Source organism: Asparagus officinalis, chromosome 7, assembly GCF_001876935.1.
Source record: "Asparagus officinalis chromosome 7, Aspof.V1, whole genome shotgun sequence".
In the NCBI taxonomy this organism is placed as follows: domain Eukaryota; kingdom Viridiplantae; phylum Streptophyta; class Magnoliopsida; order Asparagales; family Asparagaceae; genus Asparagus; species Asparagus officinalis.
The window spans coordinates 95,413,802-95,420,940 of record NC_033800.1 but is presented as its reverse complement, the minus strand read 5'-3'; positions in this window follow the sequence as shown (position 1 = coordinate 95,420,940).

Sequence of the window (7,139 nt, the reverse complement as noted above, 5' to 3'; positions counted from 1 at the left end):
TTAACATCAACAACTGCTGCAGGTGCCTTCCCCTTACCACGGGAGACAAAGCTTGAGTTTGGAGGATTAGCCATCAGTTGGCTTCTCTCGGCTTGCTTCCGTCTGAGGAAGCATTCAGCCTGCTCTCCGTGCATCTTTAACTCTTTACAGGTATTGGACGGTGCTACTCCCATAACTTCTAACATGTCCAAAGAGAGATTGTTGTGACTGGTTTGGAGGATGAAGTCCTCTGTGATCGGATATCGGTAGTTCATTACCTTATTCCGGAAGCGCTTGACGAAGTCGTCGGCTGTCTCATCGTCTTTTTGTTTCTCATCGAAGAGTGTCCTGATTAACACATCGGCATCATCATCAAAGAAATGAGCGAGGAACAGGCTCTCCAGGTCTTCCCAGTTGTTGATACTTTCGGACTTGAGACGGTGGTACCAATCGAAGGCAGGTCCGTGAAGGGTACCAACAAATGATCGAACCATCAAGGCTTCATTGCCGAAGATCATACCCAAGTGGGACTTAAAATAGATCAGATGCTAACTGGGTGAGCCCTTCCAATCGAACGGCGTGAAGTTGATACGGTTAAACTTCGTCGGATATGGGATCAAATTCCACTTTCTTGGGTAAGGACACGGAATACCAATCTTCTGCACCTCTTGCGTAGACATCAGAGCGTTGATTTTTCTCTCGAGGCCCTTTATTTTCTCATCCTCGCTTGTATCGTGCTTTGGACCATTTTTGAGAGGAATAACGGGACCACCCCCAGTGTTATCATCATTGGTGGGGCTACCCCCGATTGTAGGCGTCTAAAAATGCCTACGGGTGCCCGCACATAGCTCAAGACAAAGAGAAGGCGATGAACGTCATTATCCGAGTTAAAGAGGATTATCCGACGCCAACAAGCGCATGAAGCGAATCGGCGAACTGTTGATGATACGACAATGAACCACCACAATGGCGAACGCCAAGTGGACCGCACGCGTCAATCAACACGTGCGTATATCAACCAACGGGCGTTCAACAGTCAATCCCGCAACGAAGCGTACGAGCCAACGAAGCGAACCAAATATGCGACAAGAACAAGTCCCGGAAGAAAGAAAATAAAAGAGGGAAAAGTCGGCGAACCCGCGCTAGCACCGGACGGGATGACCCGACCCGCGCAAGCGCGGGACGGATCAATCTGACCCGCGCAAGCGCGGGTCGGATCAATCTGACCCGCGCATGCGCGGGTCGGATGATTCTGACCCGCGCAAGCGCGGGTCGGATGATTCCGACCCGCACAAGCGCGGGTCGGATCTTTCCGACCCGCGCAAGCGCGGGTCGGATCGTTCCGACCCGCGCAAGCGCGGGTCGGATCGGTCCGACCCGCGCAAGCGCAGGTCAGATCAGTCTGCCGCGCAGTTTGGTACCCGAAATGCGTTTTGACGGTTTTAAAGTGGTTTTTTGCAGGATTCATCTGTTTCAAGTGGTTTTTCGTAGGATTCATCTGTTCCAGGGGTTCTTAACTGACTGGAGTCATCCCCAAACGTGGTTAGGCTGTTGTTAACTGAAGATAGAGCCAAATCACTTGTTCTCATCCAAATAACCGCTTGCGAAGCCCTATAAATACGAGCCTAGGGCCTCCTTTCAGCGGGGCGGAGTTATTATCAAGATGTGGAGGTGCTGCTGGATTGAGGAGTCAAGGAGCACGAATTTTAGCGAAGGCAAATCAGATCCCGGCGAACTTCGGCATAAAGAAGGAGCTATTCGAAGGATTTGAACCCCGTCCGTCCGTCCCTTAAGATTAGTCTTGGTCCTAATCTCGAGAAGAGCCCTGATTTCGCTTGGTCGATTTCAGCGCTTCAAATCAAATACTTCCTCGGTGAAGGCGAAACTCTGCCGAATTTTCATCAATCGGATCCAGATCTATGGCGGTCCACGGATAAACCCCGGCACAGGCAAAGATCCCACGCAAAGCAGCGGGTGATAAACGTCCTCTGCGTTTGTTTTGATGAGAGTTGTAAACTTTTGTTTTCATTGTGTAAAAGTCTTATAAAAAGACAATCTTTTTTTGTTTTCATTGTAACGATTGAAGTTGTAATGAATACCGCAATGAATACATCAATTTTCGACGCAAACAAACTGGCGACCACAGTGGGAGCCAACAGCTTCGCGGTCGGAACTGTCGTGTCGCAACCTCGGATCTGCTTCCCGGTTGAAGAAGTGGTCGAATACGAGTTCGACCAACTGAAGTTCGAGGAGTATCTGTCGTCCTCCTCCGCCAGATCCTCCGCCTTTCGCAAGCAAAGGAAGATCAACGCCCGCGTTGCTGCGGTAGCTGAACCTTGCAACGCCCTTCCAGCCTCCAACGAGTCTGGATCTACAGATTTGAACTCCTCCTCAATCAAGGAGTTGAGTACAGAAGGCGCACACACTTTATCGAAGAGGGCACGTCAAAGGCGACGTCAACGCCTTGTGCGTCATCTTGCTAGGGCTTTGGAGTCAATTGACGGGATCCGTTACGAGGCGGATCTGAAAATTAGGCAACGCCAAGCGCCCCAACAGCGGACAAATGCCCTCTCTTCCAAACCAATAGCAAATGAATGGATCCAAATCAAAAGGACCCGTTCAACTCTTGAAGAGCGGATCAAAAAGCGTCGCGTACTGCTTGCGCGCGCGCGAATTCTTGCGCAAGAGGTCAAAAGATTGCAGAGGGAAGAAGTGGGCGCTGCGCGCTTGCGCGCACGCGAATTCTTGTGCAAAAAGCACAAAAGATGCAGAAGAATGACATAGCTAAGAAACAACCAAGACTGCATCAAACTTGGAGGCCAAAATCTAAAACGGCAGCCGAAAAGATCGAGAATTGCAGGTCACTTCAATCTGACCCGCCAATTTGCAGGTCACTTCAATCCGACCCGCCGAATCGCAGGTCACTTCAATCCGACCCGCCGAAACGCAGGTCACTCCAATCCGACCCGCCGATTTGCAGGTCACCCAGATCTGACCCGCCAATTTGCAGGTCACTTCAATCCGACCCGCCAATTTGTAGGTCACTCCAATCCGACCCGCTGATTCGCAGGTCACCTAGATCCGACCCGCCAATTCGCAGGTCACTTGGATCCGACCCTCCACTTAGCGGGTCACCCAAATCCGACCCTCCGACCCACGGGTCACCCATATCTGACCAGCGCCAGAGTCAAGGCAGAAGATGTTCTGCACCTATTTCATCGATCCCTGTGAGCTCCGCATCTCTGGTGGAGCCCCGTGATAGCATAGACTTGCCCCGTTTCAAGATAAGGATGGCGGATCGTCTGGGTCCTTTGCATAAGGATCAAGACGAGGTTGCGATCAAAGAACGCTTGGGCCTAGTGACTGAACCCCGAGCAATTATTCGAGCTGGGGGTCGCAGTTGCGATCAAAGAACGCTTGGGCCTAGTGACTGAACCCCGAGCAATTATTCGAGCTGGGGGTCGCACATGGAAAACTTTTGTAATTGACCACCTCGGACGGCGAATTAAACTCCAAGAGCCCGTCGAGAGTTCACGCTTACAAATGCATGACTCTAAACGCGTGACTCTTGAGAACGCTAACAAGGAGTTGCATACTCAGAAGAAAACACGTAAGACAAACGAACGCGTTATACCTGAGGATTCATGTAAATGAGTTGTACTATCGGGCTGGGGGTATGAATAAGCCTCGGAAGAGATATGCCCAAGAAACCAAATCTCACTGCCCGTGCGCCGAACTAATCAGGGCAGTATTATCAGCGTGCAATTGCCCCAAGACCGCTCTGCAGAAGGTCTCTGTATCTAAGAGGATTTCCAACGGAATGACTAAGTCCAAACCAAAGCGTCTCCGTAAAAAGCGATCAGTTGTTCAAGGTGACGAATTCCCGGAAGTTACAATAAACATGGTTGATAAGGGAAAGTCGATTCGACCTTCTAGTTCTGACCCTCTCGTATCGCATCGTCTGACTCGGCTACGCGTAGGGACCACTAGACGTAGGGACTACCAGAGAATGCAGAGAGGTTTATCATCGGATGATGAAGCATCAGATGCTAACTCGGCAATCGCTTCTGATAATACGGTATCTAGTCCGGGACAATCTCGCGAAGTGTTCATGATCAACACCGAACAGATCGCCAAAATTCTCGAGGATGCTCTAACCAAGCAGAAAGAGGCATTCAAGTTCGAAATGGAAACGGCTATGCGGCGGATGAGGGAAGAACATGACCAACAAATCCGAGCTTTGTCGAATCAATTTGGTGAATCCAGCCATCGCAACACTGCTAACCAAGCAAATAGCGATTCAGATGTAGATGAACGTCTCAATACTGAGAACCCTCCCGTTGATTAGAACACTGGGGGTGGTCCCACTGAAGATAATAATACCAGGGGTGGTCCTGCCAATGATGACAACATCGGGGGTGGCCCCGTTATTCCTCTTAAGAATCGTCCAAAGCCCGATACGAGCGAGAATGAGAAAATGAAAGATCTCGAGAGTAAAATCAACGCTCTAATGTCTGATCGAGAAGTAAAGAGGACTGGTATTCCATGTCCATATCCAAGAGAGTGGGACTCAATAGCATACCCGGCGAAGTTCAACTTGATTAACTTCACGCCGTTTGACGGGAAGGGTTCACCCACTCAACATCTGATCTACTTCAAGTCCCACTTGGGTATGATCTCCGGCAATGAAGCCTTGATGGTTCGGTCATTCGTTGACACCCTTCGCGGGCCGGCCTTCGATTGGTATCGCCGTCTCAAGCCTGGAAGTATTAACAACTGGGACGATATGGAGAACTCATTCCTTGGTAACTTCTTTGATGACGACGATGAGGTATCCATCAGAACACTTTTCGATGAGAAACAAGAAGATGACGAGACAGTCGACGACTTCGTCAAGCGCTTTCGGAATAAAGCAATGAACTGCCGAGATCCGATCACGGAGGACTTCATCCTCCAGACATGTCATAACAACCTATCTATTGAGATATTAGAAGTTATGGGAGTCGCACCGTCCAACACTTGGAAAGAGTTGAAGACGCGCGGAGAGCGGGCCGAACGCTTCCTCCGAAGGAAGAAAGCCGAGAGGAGCCAACCGACGGCGAATCTTCCAAACTCAAACCTCGCCTCCAGTAGTAAAGGGAAAACACCTGCAGCAGCTATTGACGCCAATCAGACGTCGCAACAGCAACCCCGAAGACAGCAGAAGACTTCGGGTTCAAGACCCCAAAAAGAGTACTCCTTCAAGGATGAAGATGTTCCCTCCGACAAGTATAAGAGTATAAACTGCTTCTTAAGACTCCGACAAGTATAAGAGTATAAACTGCTTCTTAATCCTCCGACCGATATAAGAGGTTAAACTGCTCCCTGATACTCCAATTGGTATATGAGTCTAAACTGTTTCCTACCATTGACGGGAAATTCCTAGAGAATTTTTACGCGTAATATTCTTAAGGATAACCCGATCATGTAACTCGGTATAATGTTAGACCCAGTTTCACGGAAGAAACTGGGGGTGGATGATTCATGTAACGGGGAGTTCCCGGAAGAATGTTAAATGTAATATTCTTAGGGATAACCCGATCATTATGAACAAAGTGATAAACACTAAACTCCTACTATGACTTCCGAATACTCTTTTGCTGAGATGAGATTCGATCACTTCATTAGATCAATCTTTCCTCACAAAACTCTCATTGGTGCTTAACGACTCACAGTCTCCCACCACAAAATCCCCCACCGATCAGACTAATTGACGGTGGGACCACCAAAATTCTTTCATGTTTAATCCATTCAAACTCCCGCTATGTTCGTGCACTCAACACTTTCATGGTTAGAGTCCGGATATAATGCTTAGAATTTTGATCTGTCAATCCTTGACGAAATGTCAAACCCCTTCGTGCTAAGTCATTATCACTTAACACCAAGAACCCCTACTGAGTGATTTGTACAAGTCAATAATCCCACTGTGATTTGTACTCCCACTCTCACACTCCCACTCTCACTTGGTCAAACCTTCCTACAGTTAGGACCACAGTGAAAATCCCCTCTCGATTCCTTCAATGAACGAGAGGTCTACAAATCGAGTGATCAAACCTATAAAAGTTAGGGTCATCTCACACTCCCACTCTCACTTGGTCAAACCTTCCTACAGTTAAGACCACAACCAAAATCCTCCTCTCGATTCCTTCAATGAACGAGAGGTCCACAAATCGAGCGATCAAACTTTCCTACAGTTAGGGTCGCCTCAAACCTCCCACCTGGTCAAACCTTCCTACAGTTAGGACCAAAACCACAATTCCCTCTCAAAAAACGAGAAATCCATCTTTAGTTCGGTAATCAAACCTTCCGACAGTTAGGGTTATCCGAATCTTTTTGATTCTCGGAGTGGAGATCCCACTCTTAGTTTCACATTCCCGGATTCTTGAAGTGGAGATCCCACTTTGAGTTTCCTTTTGCAACTGGAGATAGAATATAAAATTCTTCCTCTTCAGCTTTGGGAGATAGAATATAATCAAACTTCTAAAATCCGTGCCTCACACGCACGGGGAATTTTATCCCGAATCCTGAGTAGGGATAAGTCAACGCCTAACACGCGTTGTCGGTTTAGTCTTTCACCGATTGAAAAAGACACCAGAATCCAGTCTGGGGTATTTTATCCCGAAGCCTAGGTAGGGATAAGTCAGCGCTCAACCTGTGCTGCTGGGTGGTTCGTTCCCATGAAAACGACCGAGTCTACGTATTCAGCATCGTAGCAACAAAAATCCATGCCTTTTATGCATGGGGAAATTTATCTCGACTCCTAAATAGAGATAAGTCTACGCCTAACGCGCGTTGCCGGTTTAGTCTTTCACCAATTGAAAAAGACACCAGAGTATAATTCTGGGGAATTTTATCCCGAAGCCTAAGAAGGGGTAAGTCAACGCCTAGAACGCGTTGCCGGGTGCCATATTCCCGTAAGAAATGGTGAAGTCTATGTATTCAAAATCATAGCACTAAGTCTAAGAGAATTAACTCTCTTAGCACAACGTTATATGTGAAACGGGTTTTAATAATGCACATGCAAGCGCGATTCAAAACGGTAATCGGTAAAAGCACGTCAAATCCGTTGAAGGCTGAGGGTTTGCCAAAAACCTTAAAGTCTACGCCTAATACGCGTCGCC